The 21,038-nt window shown below is 40.6% G+C and overlaps 1 protein-coding gene across 14 annotated transcripts in view; it reads left to right on the top strand.

The window, feature by feature from the left end:
• Window positions 1-6,834: 6,834 nt before the first annotated feature.
• LOC100698058 (unconventional myosin-IXa) overlaps window positions 6,835-21,038 on the top strand; it is a 146,213-nt gene continuing 132,009 nt past the window's right edge. For 7 of the 14 annotated variants that reach the window (XM_019361841.2, XM_019361840.2, XM_019361845.2 and 4 more), the window contains exon 1: window positions 6,836-7,324. The gene's annotated coding sequence lies outside the window, so the exon portion shown is untranslated. Of the gene's footprint in view, window positions 7,325-21,038 lie in introns of all 14 variants that reach the window. The other 7 variants (XM_019361837.2, XM_019361836.2, XM_019361835.2 and 4 more) reach the window with 3 other exon arrangements.

Genomic DNA, 21,038 nt, shown 5'->3' with positions numbered 1-21,038 from the left:
CAACCAAGAGGCAGAGTAAGTCATCTACCAGTCGGAGGGTTGGTGGTTTGGTTCCGGCCTGTGCGTATCCTTGGGCAAGATACTGAACCCCAAGTTGCTCTCCAGTTCATCTATCAGAGTGTTAATGTTAGCTACAAAGCACTTAGGTAGAACCAGTCCATTTACAGCTCTGCGTCTACACAAACAGTATGAATAGATTTTTATGTTCCCATTCTTTGACTTTGATGACATTTCTTCTCATTATTATGGCCTACAAACTCATAGTTTAATGAGACACCTTAAAAAGCTAAGAAATACATTGTGGGTTAATTTCATGGCCTAAAAGAATATAATTTTTCACAATTCAGCTCAGCAGTCCTGTGGTCGATAAACATTGATCAGGTATACTTTTTCTATAGCTTTTTTATGTGTGACACATTGTCAGTGAGTTTGGACATCCAAATAAAATACTTTATCCTGAACTGTGGGAATTAATCTTTTTAGTCTTTGGTGTACATTTAATTTTATGTATTATTTAGTTTATCCAGTAAAATTAAAATCATGCTGTCACAAACAGACAAACAAGCAAAAACATCATTTGTGTAAATTATTTTTTTTCCTTTGGTCTTTTTTGTTGTACTTGTTTATGATCTCTTTTTGTTTTCAGTGTCACTGTTACGTTTTGATATACATCTTTAATTTTAGCTCTTTTTGCCAACAAAGACTTGTTTCTGTCCGTTATCTCGACTGTCTCTGCATTTTGCAATTAGGTCCACTCCACCACTATCACACCACATCGCTTAGTGTATTTGGTAACTGATTTTCTGGATCTTCCAAAATATCTGCATGTGGTTTATTCCCCACATTTCCCAGATGTCAGGAAACATGGTGGCCCACTGAATCTACCTACCAGCTCTGTTCTATTTTTGTTCTTAATCTCGTGAGTCATGAAGCACCGATCATCAGACGTAATCCGGAAAGAGTGACACGGTGCAAAATTAGCAAGGGATTTTGAAATGGTGGGATGCCCAAGGAGTCAGAGCTGAGGCAGGTGTGAGACAGGTGTATTTAAGATTGCGGGAATTTTTCATTCATTGCAGAAAAAGATATGTCATTTGGGAAAGTACTACAAAATTAAAAGATTATCAGACAAGTCATAAACATAAATCAATATATGTCTAAAAGAATTAGTAAAATAAGTTACAATGTGAGTGAAAAGAACTGGTAACAAAAATTTAAACTTTGTGAAAGTCATTTGGCACAAAGAGAACAGTGTAGCTAGCTTAAATAAAAACACAGGTAGCTAAAAGCTAGCCAAACATTTGTCATAAAACTCCATCAGTCAGTACTTCTGAAGATCTTAATATAAGCTTAAAGCGCGTGCACTACAGCAGCAGAAAACAACACCAAGTACCACTCCTGTCAGGAAACAAGAAGAAACCGAGGCTACAATTCACACAGGCTCATAAAATTGAACAACAGAAGACTAGAAAAACCTTGTCTGGTCTGATAAGTCTCGATTTTGATTTCTGCTGCGACATTTAGATGGTAGAGCCAGAATTTGGATATTTGGATAAGATATGTGCATTACGGAGGTGCAGCGAGTAAACCTTCAGCATATTTTATGCTATTGTGTGAACATGAACTCAAATCTCAGAGGAATGCTTTCCTACTGAATCTGTGCCAAAAAGAGTTACGTCTTTCCTGAAGGCAAAATGTGTCCAACCTGGTAGTAGTACAAGGTTTAACTAACAAAGTGGCTGTTGTATATAGTCTGTTGCAACTTAAATGCATTGTCTTATATCACCTGTATTAAATCTTGCATCAGTAACTAGCTAAAACATTTTAGTGAGCAGGCTAATACTAGCAAAAGTAGCTAGCAAACATTTTCTATATTTACCACCCTAGTTATTAGAGAAGGCATATACAGGTGTATAAAATAAAATGTTTAAGTATGAATAAATAATGTTATTAGTTTAATAAGTTAAAGATTGAAAAAAAAACCTGAAAACAGAAGTTAAAATTGTTTATTTTTATTTTAATAACCCATTTTCTGTTGTCAAAATTTTATCTTCATTTCAAAGATGCAAGAATTACTTTGAGAAGATGTCTGTGGAAACTTAACAGCCTAAGGCTATTGATTATTTTTATGATTGTTATGGATCATCTGGATAAAGCATGGTGAACCATGTTGTTGAAGAAAGCTTGTAGTTTCTTTCCTTCTCTCTCCGTTGTGCTTCAGTAGAAGCAGGGATTATTTTGTGATTAACTTGATTCATGTCGTGTTTTTCATCCAGTTATGCTTCCATCCACGAATTTCCCAGAAAAAGTATGAGGCAAAGACCGGCAGTGTTTTTCTTTTTAGTTTCATGAGTCATAAAAGTCACATCATGAGATATAATTAACTGTGACACAAAGAAAAATTAAGAGAAGATTATGAAAAGACGGGATGTCCGACTTATTTGCACGGCTGGGAAATGAGACAGGTATTAGACATTGTGTCATTTCAGGTGGGTGTCAGACTGGAAGATTTTCCCAGAACATCTTTGATATGTACTGTATGGGAAACAATTGTTCACCAGACAGAATTTTTAACAACATTTACATCATTCTTTGTGACCAGCACAACTCAGCACTTTCAGTCTTATTTCAGTCAGATGTAAAAGTGCAAAAGAAATAAACAATCATCAGGTTGGCTGTGAAAACAGGACTTTAATGGAAACACAAACAGAGTGGATACCCGTCTTTTATAAATCTTATATAAAAAACATTAGTTTGACCTAAAATATATATGTTATTTGCTTTGTGTGTGTTCCTGCTGGTACACAGATGTTGCCACTGTGAGACGGGGCCAGTTTTCACCCTGTTTTAAATAGAAAAATTTCCAAGTCTCAAATAGCAAGAGGTGTCTTTGTTACTGTCTGCTCTGTTCCCGAGGATACCGATTTTTTCTTCATCCTATCTCAGGTTTCTCATGTCAGTAGAGCCCTGTCGGCCTCCTGGCTAAACTCCCCTCCATTTAAACGTTTCTAGTCGACTGTCTCCATCACCCCGGCCTCTTCTCTCAGCTCCTGTTCCTCCAATTTAATGTGGAGCTACTGTCATTTTGGACGCTGACGCTAGCCTGAATGCGTGAGCCGAGGGCCCCACGACGCGGAGTAGGATTCCAGCTTTCAGGGCCGAGGGGAGGATTTCCTTTTCAACATGTCTGGCTGGTAAATATGTCACCGGGCTGGAAACCGATCCTGTGAAAAACAGGTGGGATGTTTTCAAACCCGCTACAGGAGTGCATGTGATCTGTCTTTCTTCCCTCACACACACACACACACACACACACACACACACACACACACATATTTGAATGTAAAGAGAGTTAGTTCCCTGCCAGCAAAGGTATTATCTGTCAAGAGTAAGCAGCCCTGGAGCAGTTTATCTGAGATCGGCTGCTAAATCTTCTCTCATAAGATTCCTCAAAGATTTACTGTGTGTGGTGTGTCCGTACCTCAAAAGGAGTTACATTTCACCGAACACCCCTGCGGTGGAAACGAAAATGAAACGACAGTGACCTTTCCAGTGACAAATCCATCTTGACACAGAGGTGTGTTGTGTGAAGCCAGTATTGACTCACAGCCAGCTCGCTGTCATCACACGCCTCAAAGAAGAAAAAAACCTGTGATTAATTCTTATAATGACGTAGCAGAAATGTTCCTGTATACTCCGAGTTTTTTATAACTCTGACAATAATTTATTGCTTGATGCCAACGGCTGCGACCAGGGACCAATACTTTATCAGTTTGTTGTTATTAAAAGTTTCAACTAATGCGCAAACCACCAAATTCACTGCAACTTTGCATCCATGTACTGATGCTTACCAGATACAGTTTAACTCGTTAGCATGCATGTACAGATGTTTAGTCCACCAAGAAAAAAACAAACAGCAACTATGTAACTGATAACAGACACGTGCATTTTCTTTATCTGATGCCACTATGTTGAGAGTTTTAGGTGTTTTTTGAGGTGTGGCTCTGTCCACATGTGCACAGGTGTTTTGGAAAGCACAGGGTTTATGTGTGTTGTGCTGTGAGGTTTAGTTTGAAAAGATTTATAAAGACTTAGAAAATCAAAATGTTTATCAGGGAAGAAAAAGGAAATCAGATGATTATGATCAAGCATGGTGATCTGTGACTTTGATAAAAAACCAGTAGTTTCTTTCTCTGTCTTTGCCATTGTGCTTACTTATTGTGACATTTTTCACACATTAAGTTTTAAAAAAAAAAAACTTAGGAGACCTTGCTTTGGTAGAAAAGACAGTCTTTAGCTGGAAATGGAAAAATGCCATTGTTACTGGTGTCACCGTTGCGTCGCTTCTTTGCCCTTTCATCCATTCCAACCACTAACTTAATCACTTTCTTTATCATTTAGCAGTAAAACACATCTTGTTTGTTTTTACATTTAAAAGAAAAGTATTATACGAAATGATGTAGGTCTAGTAACAGCCTAAAAACACAACAACAAAAACTAACTCCCTAAAACTGCAGTTCCTCTAGTGGCCACTTGAGGTCATAGACTGCTGTGTTGAAATTTCCAACTTTAGAGCATTCAAAATCATGAGTACAACCTGCTACAAAAACAGTCCTCACCCCCCATTAGATAACTTTCCCCTCTATACTAACTCAATGGAAGTTTGAGGTGAGTGAAGTTCTAGTATTTAATCAGTGTGCTCCTTGGTATTGTGTCTGTGCAGTTTATGGCTGTACCTTGCTAACTAAACTTGCCAGTGAAGACCAGGGACGTCAAACTGATTTTACACTGTAGGCCACATACAGCCCACTTTGATCTTAAACAGTGAAACTTTGTTTTCTGTCAGTGTAAAGAAATTGAATTACACTTTTACTCCCTGATATAGCTTAATAGTTAATTCATTTGAGTTCAGTTTTATTTATATAGCACCAATTCACAACAACAGTCACCTCAAGGAGCTTTCTATTAAAATATATAATATATTATAAAATTACAGTGAAATGTTCCGGTAGCTCATTGCCCAGACTGTCCTATTATAAAGTAACGTTTTTATTAATTACAGAAAATATCCTCTTTTTGACCCACTGTAAAAAACAAAAATAAAACAGTGGGGGGGGAAGCAACTTTTCTATCTGTTGATTGTTTATCTGTTACTGTGTTACTTTGGCATAGCAAGATTGGCCATAAGGGAGGTCTTTATCAGTAGGAAAACTTGTAAAACTTTTACAGTTAAAACTCCAAAATGTATTGGATTCATTGCTGTGCTGATTCTGGCCCCAGGCCTTAGGCTTGACTCCTGTGGCTGATAACATCACATCACTCTATTTTATGATCATTTTTGGGTCCAAAAACAAACAAACACCCAAAATAATATGACAGCTTCCAGCCAGGGACGCCTCTGGAATTTTTTCATAGCAGAAGTAGCTTAAGATTCACTTTCCCAGAATGGAGTAACCTAATGTCCGCAAATTTGGGGGGCAGTGCCCCCCCTTGGACCCCCCTTGGTGGCGCCCCTGCTTTCAGCTTTCATTGTGAGTTGTAGTTCAAAATCAGTGTTTGACGCCTTGGTATTTTAAACATATTTTAAACTGTCCCTGAGTGCAACGTATGTACAGCCAATAAATATCATCATCAAGGAAATCATTCACTAGTTTTTAAGACACTTAACTTTTAACCACAAAGAAAAGCACACAGGGGTTTCTGCCAAAAAAAAGTCAGGAGGGATCAGCAAAGTCATTAGGGTTCATCCTCTGGGGATCATTAATGCTTGCAGCCATCCATCAAACTGATGCCGAGATGTTTTGGCTTGGCCCAAAGTGGTAGGCTGACAGACATCGGAGACGTCGCTGAGGCTCTCTAAACAGCCCAAAGACAACACTGGGAGTGCCTGAGATGTCACAGAACAGGTCGTGAGAGATGTGAATCCATCCTGGCATCACACAAGAATGTCTGCACATAATTAGGTCTCTTGGTAACATGTCTCTGACAGCAAGTGGTAATTAAATCAATGATACACTCATGCTACACTATAAAAAGTCCCTGACAGCCATTGGGTTTGTTTGTTTTTTCCACACTCAACATTTGGTTTATCCCATATAGAAGGATGTAAGATATCCACAACACATTCTGCAGCTAAAACAAATGCAGCCTCGTTGTCTAATAGATCTTTGGTGGCATATTTTAATCATGCACAAAATAATAGAAACATGTCAGTAAAGTCAGTTCTACTAAGGACACATTGGGAAGCTGGAAGCACATCAAGGCCCAGACACAGCCCTGCGTTCACTTGCTTGTACTGTGAGTCAGTTGTGTTTGTTTCTTTCTTTACTTTTAATGGTTAATTCTCTGCTGTCCTTTTGGCCCAGTCGGTCTTGGAAAAACAAAAAATTTTTAATCTCGGTGACACGTCGATTAGGATTGCATGATTGCATCTATAAAACAATAATAGAAAACAGACAGTAAAATTAAGCTTTCTGTGTCATTTCAGTGATCTGTATTAAATAAATAAGGTAAGCCTTGGTTTGGATTTCATCTTCAAAATAAGTACTTGATTCTGCAGGTAGTACTGATTTGTATATTGCTCATTTTATAACTGGCTTAATGCAAAACACCATACTGTAAAACCCCTCCACTAAATTCAGTCTTAAATCTTGCAGAAGTACAAAGATATTTTACTCCAATTTATGCATCTTCCTGTGTGTGTGCGTGTTAGTTTATTGTATATTGGGTGTGTCAGCATTGGCCACACCCCTCTGCACGTCATGATCTGAGTGACACTCTCAGATCCAACACGTTAATTCTGCTCAGAAAAAACAAACTATCAAAAACTACTTTTATTGCTCAGGTCATCTCTTGAAAACAATCGCTGTTGGTTCATAGCAGTCTCCCACCTCCACCCACCAGCATCACTGCTATAAAGCGCCCATCCTACGGTGTACGTGAACGCGCAAACGCGAGTCCACGAGCGATAACAGCACCACGGCTCGTAGAGGAAAAAAAGGGAGAGAGAGCGAGAAGAGAGCACAGAGGAGCTGGAGGAGCTGCTGTGGGAGGAGGGCAGACGTGACGGGAGCACCCAAAACAGAAGCTGCCGGGAGTACGACACGGACAGAGGGACGGCAAAGACCGGATCTTATCTGCGGCACATTTTGGAGATTTGAGCAGCCGGATACGCTCTCTGTTAACGACGGCGGCTTTTTCCCTGCGGTAAAAAAAAAAAAAAAAATCAGCACGGGTGTTTTTGGTGAGGAGGTCTGCTCTTCCTCTTCAGAAAGGACGGTCTGTGGCGGAGGGCTGTGCTCAGACTGAAGGCACGGTGGAGGAGGTAAGCCTTTTCTCCTTTCTTTCAGCTCCGTGTTGTTCAGCTCCCGCTGTCAGTAAGAGCAGACACCGGGGTGAGGAATGCCAAACCTCCGTCCTGCGGAGCTGCTGGCTGCCCCGATCAGTCAGCTCATCGGCTGCAGCCTCCTGTCCACCCCCCCACCTTAGTTCAGATGTTCCACCAGGACACCTAACCCACACCATCATTCAAAAATACCTTCCACCTTATGATGCCTACACACACACACACACACACACCTACACCTTTCTCACGTCACCCTCTTCCACCGCCGCCACCGCCTCGGATGAATGTCACCCTGTTTTCTTACATAATGCAGTAAATGTGCGGGTACGGTTACAGATGTTGGCCGGTGGATGCGAGGCTCCACATCTGGCGGGGTGCAGCAGATAGACGTGACGCACTGGTGTAAACGGGTAAGACGGTCCGGGGCGCTGACCCGGCCGGGCTCTGTGTCGCAGAGGACGGGCTGCTGGAGCTGCAGCTGCGGGGCTTTGTTTTTGTGTCATTTACCTCCCCGCTAACGCGCTCTGTGAGCTCGTGACGCTCGGTGGTGACATTTTTTTTTCGTCAAGCGCGAGCCTCTCAGCTTGCTGACATCACGCTGCTGCTGCTGATGGGGCATAGCTGCTTTTTTTTTTTTTTTTACAGCAGGGCAGGAGGATGTTCAGCTGCTGTGGACGAGGCTCAGTATATATCCTGTATTATGTCCTGTTGATCACAGCGTGCACTTAGAGCAGCGTTCTGCTTTACCTGTAGTCTAAACAAGCTTTGATTCCGGCCTGATCGTAGATTCTGAATGGTTTGATTTCGAAACGTAGGCAATTCGACTTTTTAATGCAAATGAGTGACTAAAGAATGCACTAATTTGACACACATCCATCCGATCAACAAGTCTGACACTTGTCAGCAAAAGTAGAGCTATCAACACCAGAGCGGGATTTTAAGCTGTAAGCCTGCTACAGATTGGAATGAGAGAGCAGGTAGAGGAAATGTTGGTGTGATGTAATACCAAAAAGTACGAGCCATTTTGTGATGTTAAGTCAGGCTGAGGATGAAAATAAAATAACACTTGAGTGAGAGTCTGAGTCAAAATGAGGTGATTTCAAACCAGCTGACAGGTTAAAACATGCCTGCTTGGCCTCAGTCAGACCACCGGTGCCCTCAAGGTCTCCATCCACTAGCTCCGAAAGCCCCAGTACTAGTTCCACCCTCCTCCTCCCCTCCCTGTGGCAATCTGCATGAAATGCCACAGTGATGGCACTTTCAAGAAAACAGATAACAGCATTTTGGGTGGACATCTTTGACAGGCAAGGAGAGACAAACACTCCTCACCACCTCTGGGTGATCTTGAGCTGTACTGTCTGGTTTCACTCTCCCCGTTGCCGGTTCGGGATAAGGAACATGCTGCTTTTTTGCAGTGTCAACTTTGCTGACGTTAACATTTCATGCAGGTCATTATGTAAGCCCTTGAGAGCAGAACTGAAAACATTGCTTTGACAGCTCCAGCTGGCTGGCGAATGGGCTCGTGAGCGCGGCGAAGGAGCTCCAAAGCGGCCCAGAGATGTTTCGTTTTTAAATCTGTGGCAGATGAAGACATTTGTGAAAGCGGAAGAGCAGCCAGGTGGCTATTTTTCCTCACAAGTTAATATAAACACCACATAAGAGCACTCAAGGCACTGAAAGAGAGATACCAGTCATTTCAATAATTCATAAACAGTGGAAGCCTTTAATCTATTTTCTACAGCTGTTTAGAGGCTCTGGACCAATGTGTCTAGATTTGGCTTTTTCTTGACTTTTTAATGCAAATGCAATCTTCTGCTGGGAAGCTGCTTTGTGAACATCACAGTGTGCCAGTTTAACTCACTGGGGCCCATTTTCCAAACCCCTTTGACAGGGATCTGCTGACAGCTGGTCACTATTTATGAATCCTACCTTGTATCCAGAACCTGGGAACTTGTGCACGTGTCCCTGATGATATGGAGGCTCTCCACTAAGGTTTAATTTTATTTAAACACTAAATATGTAGCCTGGAATTATGTCGTTTATTATCAGAAATAATAATCCATACTGGGAACGCGGTTGTTAGTGCAGCAAGAAGGTCCTGGGTTTGAATCCACCATCACAGGTAACTTGAACCTATCCCACTATTCAAAGATGTGTAGGTAGTGAGGTTAGCTTAACTGGTGATTTTAAATTGGCCGCAGGTAAGACTGGGAGTCCAAATTATCTGTCTCTCTGTGTTAGTCCTGCAACAGGCTGGCAACCTGTCTAGGATGTACCTCGCCTCTCGCCCTACGGTAGCTGGGATAGGCCCCAGCCCTCCGTGACCCTGAATTAGATAAGTGGAAGATAATGGATGGACAAATCATACAATCTTGTGGTTCATTGCTCTCACATCTGCAGTTTGTTTGGTTGATGTGAAACAGGAAAACTAATGGAAATGTGTGAAGGAAGGGTTAGAAAAGAGAGGCTTATACGGTAGTATTAATAGGGAATATTTACCAAGCCAAGTGTCTGAATTTTTAAAGAAGAAACAGGTCAAATCTGTGCAGTTGCAGTGTGAAATTGCCAAGTTATTGTCATAAATAAGCACCTCAAAAGACAGTTGATCAGACAGTTTGACTGATAGCTTAAGCACAACGAGTTAATTCAGTTCAAATGGATTTAAGTCAGTGAACAACTACATTTATGAAGCTTCTGTGTGAACAATCTGGACCCCCCTTTGTCCTTGCATGAGGTGTTGACTCATTCTTGAACCTGCTGCAGAAATACTCAAGGTTTCATGTAAAACAATATCAGGATGAGGTTAAGGCCTCATATAGCATGTCAGCAGCTATGTGCATCTCTAAGCAGGTGTATTTATAGAGCCATTCACAATGGTGTGAATGGTGTGTGTGCATGCATGTGTGTGAGGCATCTATCTTTGGATTCACGCTGACAAAAAGATTTTAAAAAGATACTGCAGTTAACTAGTCAGATTTCAGTTGTCACTAGTTTTATTTTATTTACCATGGCTCAAATCTGCTGTTTATGCACTTTATTTTTGTTATGCTTTGCCCTCACATTTTCTAACCTTGATCAGACAAATGTAAATGAAAATATAAAAGCCTTAAATTGATTTCTATTCCATGTTTATTTATGTGTTAGTTGAATTTAGACCCCTCTTTTGTCTGCTTCAACTTATAGTATGAGATTTCTCACAGTTTTATTTTAGGTGTCACCCACATGGACTGTGGTGGTTGTGGTGTGAGAGGAAACAAACCTTCACAGACATCGTTCAAAAAGCAGTCACTGCGATGGATTGCGGAGTACTGAGGCATGTCTGTGCACAGTTTGACGTTTTGCTTTTACTCTTAAAATCTGATGAACATTGAAAGTCATGGGTTTTTTTTTATCTGTTAGATAAAAAATCCATTATATAAAAGATAGCGCTATCCCAGAAAGACCAAAGCTGTCTGTTTAAAGCAAGAAATACATGTTGTGGTTGTGTCCTAGGCCTCAACTGTTGTCCAAAAAATGTTAAAAAAAAAGTTAGCCTGGCTTGATCCAAAGTGTGTCAGTCTTCATAGACTCCCATGTTGAACTCTGAGGCATTTGCGTGCACCTGCAAACTCAAGTTATGAAAAATCATACCTATATTTTATCATCGGAGAACCAAAAAAGTAAAAACACATAGGAAAACAGACAACGTGACCTCCAACTGAATAACATCTTATCCTCTTCCTCCTCACCTCAAGCCTCATCTTCTGACCTGAAGTCAGGACTCTAACACATGCAAACATGCAGAAACATGCTTGTTTATTCCCCATCATTGTTGCAGTTGCGTATTGTCTGCAGATTACACATCTTTATCTGAACCTGAAGCATTATCTCATTTGGAGTTCTCCAGTTATGTGCGGCCATCTACAACAAACCTAACGCAGCAAGGGAAATCATTGCCAACACTGCAGAAATGTAGTAGAGACCAACATATTTGTTGATCTTCTTAAAAGGAGTTTATTAAACTTCATTTCTTATCTATTTTCAAGAAAATAGGCTTGTAGTTGTTGTGTTAACTTCCTCTTAAACTCCTACACTCGATCCATGTTTAGAAGAGACCTCCTCTTGGTGGTGCATCACTGGTGGAATATTTCACTGTTGCCACAATGTGTTGGTGGAACACCACTAGAATAGACCCAGTGCTTTTATGAAATCTGTTTCACTGCCTGGTGAAGGAGTGTATGCTGGAAGTCTTCATTTTAGATTCAACATGCCACGAGAATAAAGGCATTTTAAAATGTTATATAAAAAAAAGAGTGTCTTGGTTTTCTTTAATGCCTTAGCTAATCTGTCTTATTCCCAAAATGATTTGAAGAAGATACAATGTAGCACTGGCAGCTTATTGATTGGGTAAATCCCGTTATCAGTGGTGGTTGAGCTTGGTTGCATCAGATGTTGCTGTGTCCTTCAATTTGCTCCCTACAAACTCATTTTTACATACACCTGCACACGGGTGCGTTAAAATAAAGAATCGCAGGCTCCAGCCGGCTGGATCACTCAGTCAAGCGCGATTGCTGTCACACTTCTGCTGTTAGTCGAGGCCGCCTTGTGACCTGCTGACCTCTGTCACACACGTGCACCGTGAAGACAGAAGCTGGCTTGTTAAGAGTGTGGATGCTGTGATATACAGAGTCTTTAAGTGCTTCATTTCATCGATTGAAGTTCTTCTCACAAACTCCTGAATCCAACAAATAATCCTCACACAGACACGTTTATCCCTTTATTACATCCGTCATCCGCAGCTGGGGTTAATTCATGAGCGCATTTTACTTGTTAGGTGTTATTTAGAGAAAAACATTCAAAGGAGCTGCGTCCAAACCAAAAAGACAGCCGGTGAGAATTCCTACCTCTCTTTTGTGCAGCTGTCTGATGAGATTAAAATACCTTTCACTTTTTTTTTCTCCAGAAGCTTCTTGAAAGGATTTACTGCAGTATAAGAAGTGTCAGTGGCGCAGATTGTTAGCATGATAGCAGAAGTCCTTTTGATTCCAACATGGCTCGATTCTTGGTGGGGGCTCCGCTGTTTGTTATTCCTACAGCTGCTCAAAGCCCGGCTTTCCGTGGATTTCTGCATCCATTATCACTTCTCACATCTCCTTTGTATTATTCATTAACCTCATGCTATGGCTGTCACTGCTTTAGGCACCATTTAACGAGCGTTCGCCTTGTGGAAATAAACACGTCTTGGTTTTATTGGTGGGCTTATTTTGACATAGAGAATAGGCGCACTTGATTGTGGTTCTTACAGTAGGCAGCAGCCGGTGAGGGCATGGATCAGTCCCCTGGCACTGCCCGGGGGCAAAGAGCAGCCAGCGGCACCGCACCGCTCCCCTCCATCCTGCCTAGCTGGTTACAGATGGAGAGGCAGCAAGAGAGACTTTGACAGGGAACGAGGATGATTAAGCGAGCGAGTTTAGGCGTTGATACATGTTGAAGGATTCCTTTTAAATCAGCCAGCAGTGAGACTCCCTCTGCAGATTAAGACCGTCTCTCTTACCTTTATATGTCTCTACTAGTTTCTGAAGGCAGTATATTTATGGTATATAAAGAGGAATTTTTGGTGGAACTCTGATATTAAAAGCTGTGTGTGGTCAACGTGTTGTCAACTACTGCATGAGAGGGTAGACCTTGGGACAGCTAAGGCTGATTAATAGGATGCTAAATATGGCTTGTGTAGAAAGGGGTTCAAAACAAAACCTGCGTATCACAGAAACCAAGCAGCTCAGTGTTTTTATCTACTGTCACCCATCGATCACCAACAGTGCACTGCCTATAATAATTTACAATTTTAAGCTTTACCCAACAGTCACAGTGAGTGAAATTAGCGATACAGGCCAAAACCATTTTTATACCAGGCTGTAAAAGTGTTTATTTCACCTCTAAAGTTTGGCATTTTAGCATGGGAGTCAATGGGATTTATTCCGTTTTGGAAACAGCTTCAAGTAGCCATTGGAGGAACTTCAGGTTTTGGCAGTTCTGCAAAAACTAACCACTTAGAATGTGACTTGGCCCAAGAACCTGGAAACAGTGTCACTTACCACAAGAACTCAAGTCGATCCTCGCCAGCTACACGTTACGTTTAGCTAAACTGCTTTGTCCCTGGCTCCAGTAAAGACCTGTCCTAATAATGCAGCTGGCAGCCTCCAATGAATTATATCATGAGTTTTATTTTACTCCCTGTGGACTGAACCGCTACAAAGAATAATTTGGGACAGGAGATAAGATACTGCTGTCTGAGTTTGTTGCATATACCAGTATATATGCATACGTGTATCATTTTCTCTCTTAATTATCGTAAAATCATTTACCAAACGCAACAGTTTCAGCTGGCTGTTATTTCTGTGAATAGAACGATCAAAACACTGAGTTTGTATGCCAGAAAACCAAAATGCTAACGGGCACTAAGATGTGAAAGTAAAGGACGTCTTTCACGTCACATACAGTTAAGAAAATAATTGTGGTATCTTTAAAGTAGCATTTTCTACTGTACTTTATGGCTTTTGCTTGGCAGGGCGAAATACGCAAGTAGTCAAATGAGTCTGGTTCACAGATTATCTTAACCACTTTATTTGGAAATTATGCCTGTAGTGAGTACACTCAAATGCTGTAATTATCTCTAAAACTGTTTGCATACTTTGTAAAGGCGCGTTGAGTCATTTAAAGATGAAATGGAAACATGTTCTCTGAAAAGCTCCATCACAGTTGACAGTTTGGGTACATAAAACCTATAAACAAATCCTATAGGACTGTGTAAATACTGGTGCCGTTTACCCTCTTTAATGATTATCAAGTCGGAGCGAGCAGAGTTATCACAACTGATATCAACTGATATAAAACCCAAATTGTATGAAAGTGGAATTTCCCTGTGAACATTTCCAGTTCGTCTCCCTTTCCTTGTCCACTTCTGTGTGGCTTGGTGCTCACATGAGCCACATGACCCCAGACCATGCATTTAAGTGAACAGTGGTCTGTCAGTCATTAGTTCCATTAATTTCTTAAGATTGCAAGTTCACTGTGTTAGAGCTCCAATGGCTTTTCAGTAGATTAGTAACTAGGGCGACTAAAGGCCATTTCCTTGGAGTCATCCATAAAATATCACGTTGATCTTTTTTGTGTGTGTTTGTTTTATTGAGTTTATGTGTTAAGCAGCTGAGGGGAGCCAGAATCCAAACCTCAGCTCTTGGAAACAATGGACGCACCTCAGAGGAAGTCATCCAGAAATGCTGAAAAATCTCAAATTCCTTCAGTTATTATTATTATTCTCATATGAAGTTTTAAGCAGCAATTGAAAATGGTTGAACTTGCACTTAAAGCCCTCGAGTGAGTTCAGGTGGCCAGTATTAGGCCCCGCCGTGTGTTTTAGCTCTGCTCATGATGCTGATGCTTGCACTGTTTGTCTCACTGTGTTAACACCAGATTGATGGAGTCGCTGCCCAGATTGACAGATCTAGCTCAGCCAGCCACTCTCCCCTAAAGTCTGCCAGACTCTGCCTGTGAAAATGCCTGTGAGGTTAAATCAGTAGTAAGAAAAACTCTTGCCCCCCTCTGCAATTAGCACCGTGTCATTTTGGGGTTCCGAGGCAGTCGATAATGTCACATCTCACTTGTGTGTCAGTGGTTCGTTTTTTAAACGTTTTTGACACGGTGCCTACAGACTGAAGGGGGGCTGCTTTATTCCATGCTTGTGTCACTTCCCTAAATGCTGAACTACCGCCTATAATAAGTGCTTGTTTCATATTCGTTCTGTCAGTTAGTTTGCAGGCTGCAGAGTCTGGCTTCAGTCACTGCGGCCTCGGCTGCGGGTTGGGATTCGTAGCCAAATGACGCCCTGCTGAAGAAAGCTGGCAGCCGATACACATGCGAGAGGAATTTGAATACATGCACAGTACGACAAGCAGGCAGAACAAGCATGTGACCTACTGTCTGCCACTGCTTTGTTGCAGTATGCTGTTGGCAGTGTGTGAGAGAGAGAAAGAGACAGTAGTGGCCAGAGCCAGAACAAAGCAGTCTGTGACCAGAGTTGGGTGTGGCGCAGTCAGTTTGATGAAGTCGGGATCCTTGCTGCTGGATTGCCGCTCTCTCAACACTCAACACTTCTTCTGGTCACCAAACATTGCATGAATTTCCTACCGATTCCAAAAAACTGCATTTCCAGTGTGCTCTGTGAATTGTAAGCTACATGTAGACTGAAGGACTGTGGAAAAACTAAGATAAGAAATCACACTTATTTATCTTAAGACATCTCAGGCTGTCCCTCATCTGTTTTATACATGAGCTATTCATTAAATGAGAAAAAATAAAGAACACTTAATGCTGTCATATTTTTCAGGGAGTGGAGCAACGGGTGTATTTCTCTTGGAATTATGGTTTTGGCTTCTTAAAATCTTGATTATGCCCCAGGTAAACATTTTAAGAAGATACTTTACAGAGCGTGCTTGTCACAGCACTGTAATGTCAAAATCAAGACCTGCACCCAGGGAAATACTAAGTACTCAATGCTATTTTCGATACCACAGAGTTAAAAAAGCCAAATTTAAGAGAAATCATTAAAAAAAAGAAAATTACAGCAATACTGGTTTATGTAAATTTAGCCACAGTCTTGTGACTGTATTTTTGTTGCTGATCAAATAGTTGTTAAAACAGGCTGGCACTGTTTTTGTCTAGTCGCTGGTAGACCTTCCTTAGCTTCAGTCTGGGAGATTTAGAGAAACAGTACTCTATAGACACAAATAATTGTGTTATTGTTTTAATTAATATTTTCTGTTAACATAACAATTGATGCCTAAACCCAGAAATAATGTTGTTATTCTATAATTAGCCATAGCTGCTGACTGCTACCTTAATGACGAGTTAAAGATAGCTAACACTTAAACGGCTAACATTAATATGTATGCCGGCCAGGTTCATATTTATGATGCCTGCTTAATACTTCTATGTTGTTAAAACGATGGAAAGATTTAGTGACATCTTGAAATTTCTCATAAAGACCAGGGTATCAGTGCCAAGTTACTTGTTGACTACTGTTGATGTGTTCAGCTGCTAGTGAAGGGAGGGGCCATGTGACTTTCAGATGACTGTTCAGATGGAGGAGGTGAGCACAGAGTTGTTTGTATCGATACCTGCGATTAGTATCTAATCTGATAGTAAATTTCAAGATCAGTTAGTATCTGAGTGTCATTTTTTTCTGAGAACACTAAGAAAAACCCCTACAATAAAAACCAGTAGATTTGTGTTTTCAGCACTTCAAAAGGTACTGTAAGTACTGGTCCTGGTCACATTTCTACTAGAGAAAAATGTTCTTTTAAAAATGCAAGTTATTGTGCAATGCTTTCACAGAATTGGACCATTTAAAATTAAACCAGGCTCTGTGAGGCCCACAAACTGAAACGAGTTTAACACCCCTGACATGATTTTTAGTTTCAGTCATAAATTCAGGTTTTCTGTGTTTCTGAAAGGAAAAAAAAAAGTCAAAGGTGTCCTGCTGAGATCAGTTTAAAAAATGTAAACTATTCCTGTCCTAACAGTCTCTTTCTTTTTGCCCTCATTTTCTTCTTGGTCACATTTTCTTTCATGCCTCTTTTCTTGCGTCTCACTTTCCTTTGTGGCTATAAAAGCGTAGTCATTTTGCCAAGGTTGTCTGAAAGTTGCTCTGTCCTGCAGCCTGTCCTACTTTGGTGCACGACTCTAAACTGGGACGGCACAATACGAATATAGCACGTAGGATCCTTTGGTTCGGTTGCCTTAGTCACGGGATCTGTAGATTTGCAGTTTGTACAGCGTCTCTGTCTCAGTGTCCAGTCATCGTCCTGTACTGGAGTTTGCTGTAAATACCCCAAAGTTACCAAATCCTGTGTTGCATGTGCAGGAAGTGACATTGTCTCACAGGTCCTATGTACATGAGATTTAGCTTTTTTATTTTACACACGAACAACGTTAGAAGAATTTGGTCAAAGCTTTCCTAGAAATGTAACCCCCATGTCTGCGGAGGTGCATGTCCGGTCATGGTGTAAAGTTTTAAAATTGTTGGTGGTTATGACGCACCTGCAGTGTAGATTTACCACAGAAGCATAAATCCCACTTGATGTTTAAAAAATGATCATTGCATCATTGCATTGCTACATAATCTACCACAATAACACCTATTCTGTTAGTCCTCGCTCAGGTTTGCAGTTATGATAACTGTTTAATACTTTAATGTTGTTGAAACTAGAGCTTTACTGACCTCTGGAAATCCTTCGTAAAGAACTTTGGGAGGATTTGGGAGCTTTAGTCAAACAGAACTGGTTATTTTGAAGACTTTGAAGAATTTTGAAGAGAATGCTGTACTGTTTTGTGACATTTACAAGACTAAATTTATCATCTTAATGATAACTGAACAGACAGCTATTGGGATAATTGTTAATACTTAAAAAGTTAACAGTTAAATGTGTATGTTGACCAGGTAATATTTATGATAAAGATTTAATACTTCAATGTTGCTGACATGAGAGCTTTACTGACCTCTTGAAATTCTTAAAGATCAGGGAATCAGTGTCATGTTTGTTGCGCTACTATTGATGTGTTCAGCTGCTAGTGAGGGGAGGGGCTATCTGAAGTTCTGCTTCAGCTGCAGGAGGTGAACACAGAAGTGTTGGTATCAATACTGTTGCAAAAAAGTATCTAATCTGATAGTAATTTTTACTAACAGTATCCAAGTATCGTTGTTTTCTGATAGATGTACTTGTCAGTGTTGTTGAAACTAGAGCTGACCGGTTATTTTGAAGATTTTGATGAAGATTTTGATGAGAATTTTGTACCTTTTTGTAACATTTGGAAAATAATCAACTGATTCTTTGATGACTACCTGTTACTGATAAAGGCATACCAATGAAGCAGCTTAGTCCTCTCTATTATGCTCTTCATTAGCTCATGTCTGTCTTGTTTGGGCTTCTAAACACTGGCCACAACAACAAAAGCCTGCAGCCGCTGTGTTTTCATGGCCGCCCGTGTTTCCCCTTTCCTTTGTCTCATTTTCATCTTTTTTATTTATATGTTAATAAAGCAATTAGTTAGTGTTTGAATGTGCAGACGGTCAAAGCTCGGTCCTTCTTCTTCTTCTGCTTCCTCCTCCTCCTCTCTCTGCTGCACGTTGTTCATTCATTCAGGCTTGTGGTCCTTGTGACAGCGTAACCTCTTCAACCTTCCCTGTCAGGCAGCAGTTGCTAGGAGCCAGACTCGCTCGCTCGCTTTCAAATAAGCAGCTAGTTGGTAACAATAACCCGACACTGCTGATGAGCTTCACAGAGGTGCATCAGGTAAGATGGGTTTTCACCTAAATTTCTGTTATAGTGATGAAAAATGTTTTCACTGCATTCAGGTGCTGCTTTTAGATCTGCCTCCACATTGTCCTGAAGAAATCTCCAGTTGTGTCTGGGTTGTTTTTTTCTCTTTCTCCATTAGTAAATGATGGCATCAGCAGATAGAAAGATATAAGACAGCAGCTTTAAATGTGGGTTATTTTTCTCTCTTTTTTCTGGCCAATTAAAAATTGAAAATGGTTTTTATTCGCTCCACGGTGAATCCTTTTTGTTTTGAAAAACTGCCAAAATATTCACAGGTATCAGCTGCTAAAATGTAAATGCTTGCTAGTTGTCTTTGTCTTTGAGATACATGTGATTATGTCGACTTGATAGATGAATCCTCAACAAATATAATGGTGTGCTGCTCTCCTAATGAGCAGTGGACACTTTCACGTATCGGAACACTGTAAAGCATGATGAACACTGTAAATGAGGGAAACCAGTGTAACGTAGCAAGGACGAGTGATAAACAGCTTGCAGAGACGATGAAGGAGAAGCGACAGTTAATATTTTTGGTGAAACGTACAGTATGAATTCATCAGGGAGTCTGTCGTGTCTGCAGCTGTGGCGCTAATGAAAAGCTCTCAGTTTCCTCTCAGGCAGCAGATGCTCTTTGGTGCGAAGAGGAGAGCCGAGCAGCAGCAGAGCTACAATCTCATCTGGAACAATGATGAAAGCCGTTGGTATAAAACCAGCCGTGGACGGAGCGCTCTCATTGGGCGGCAAAGAACGAAGGGAGACTAGTGATTGGCTCGAGGGTTCGGAGTAGCTGCGTTGTGGTTGGCTGTTGTCACGGCGCTTAAAAGTCCACCAGAGAAAGAGAGTGTGTACAAATCAAGCTCAGGACAGATGCATGACTGTGTGTGTGTTTGTGTGTGTGTGTGTGTGTCTAGTTTAGATCAAGGTGGAAACAGTGGGGTTTAATTTAGTTTGAGCAGGGTGTGAAAGCTGGCCCGCTGTGGCTACATGGGTGTGAATAAAGGGTCTTTGAGTCATAACACGCTCAGCAAACACACACACACACACACACACTCACACTAATAACATATGTCCACAATCACGTGTCAGATGCCATCTTCCTGCATAGCTGCATTTTGAAAAATTACCATGTGAATCTGCATCCGCTGCACCACCATGTATCTTAACTACACAATATATTTTTAATCTGTTGGATTGCATTTATCGTTGAGTATGTAGATGTAAAAAAAACAAATACAAATAAAAGATGTTTAGTCAGTTTTACACAAACTTGATGAGATCTTCTGGCTAGCACCGGTTAGCACATAATCACATGACAAAAGTCATGTGATTTGCATGTGCCACGCACTCAAGCTCATACAAACGTTTGACCTTGTTGTGTAAAATTGTGCTTAAGCACGTCTGTGTCAGTTGTGTATTTATTAAAGCAAAAAGTGTGCAAATAGGCGACGCACTCGGCACACTTTAAAGGGACGGGTTGTGTTCAGCTGGGTTTAGTTCAACAGAAAGTAAATAGTTCCTATTTGAAACTGCTCAGAGAGGTTTGTGGATTTTATTTTGAGAACCTGTTTCATAGTTTCTGGAAAAAGACGGTTGCTGAGTTTGTATTTTTTTTTTCTTCAGTTTTCCAAAAGAGGAGTGCAGTTTAGTTTCATTATATTAAAGAGACGACAGATTTCTGTACACTGATGTCTCCAGAGCTGAACAGCTGACTCCAGAAAGTGGCTGGATGGCTAAAAACCGACCAGAGGAAGTTACCATATAATATTTTATATGTAAATTAAATGTTTTAGATTAGTTTTTAAGGTAAATCTTTAATATTTGTTTACTTATATCAAGTCATATTGTTATTGCACATTGCAGGCCTATTTGAGATATCCTTTTTATCAAAATAAGCATATTTAAAATTAATAAATGAATATGTTTGTGTGTCTGAACTTAATAAAAAATGAGCACAGATACAGGTTAGATGTGGTTCATGCTCGTACAATCATCCTCGTTAGTACATGCAGACTATATTGGCAACCTCCACTCAGGCTTTTTGAGCTTGTTTGTCTCCCCCACCACAAACCCCGGAAATTTCAAAAGCCAAACATCAAGTGCCAGGTTACTCTGTGCTGTCTGTTTGTTTTTTTTTGTTTTTTTATTAAAATAAAAAAAAAGCTCTTCAGCATCATCGCTAAAGCCACTTGCTACTTCCTGTTTATAGATTATGTCTTCCATCTTTGTTACTCTCAGAAAAACACAGGATATCCAAGCAAACCCCAGCCACAGTGAGCCTTGCTGATTGCATTATTTTTCTGTTTATTTGATTTATTTGTTTGTTTTTGGTGAATAGT

The sequence above is a fragment of the Oreochromis niloticus genome, linkage group LG7 (assembly GCF_001858045.2).
Source record: "Oreochromis niloticus isolate F11D_XX linkage group LG7, O_niloticus_UMD_NMBU, whole genome shotgun sequence".
NCBI lineage: Eukaryota > Metazoa > Chordata > Actinopteri > Cichliformes > Cichlidae > Oreochromis > Oreochromis niloticus.
Note: the sequence above shows the minus strand (reverse complement) of the source record. Positions and strands in the feature narration are given on the sequence as shown.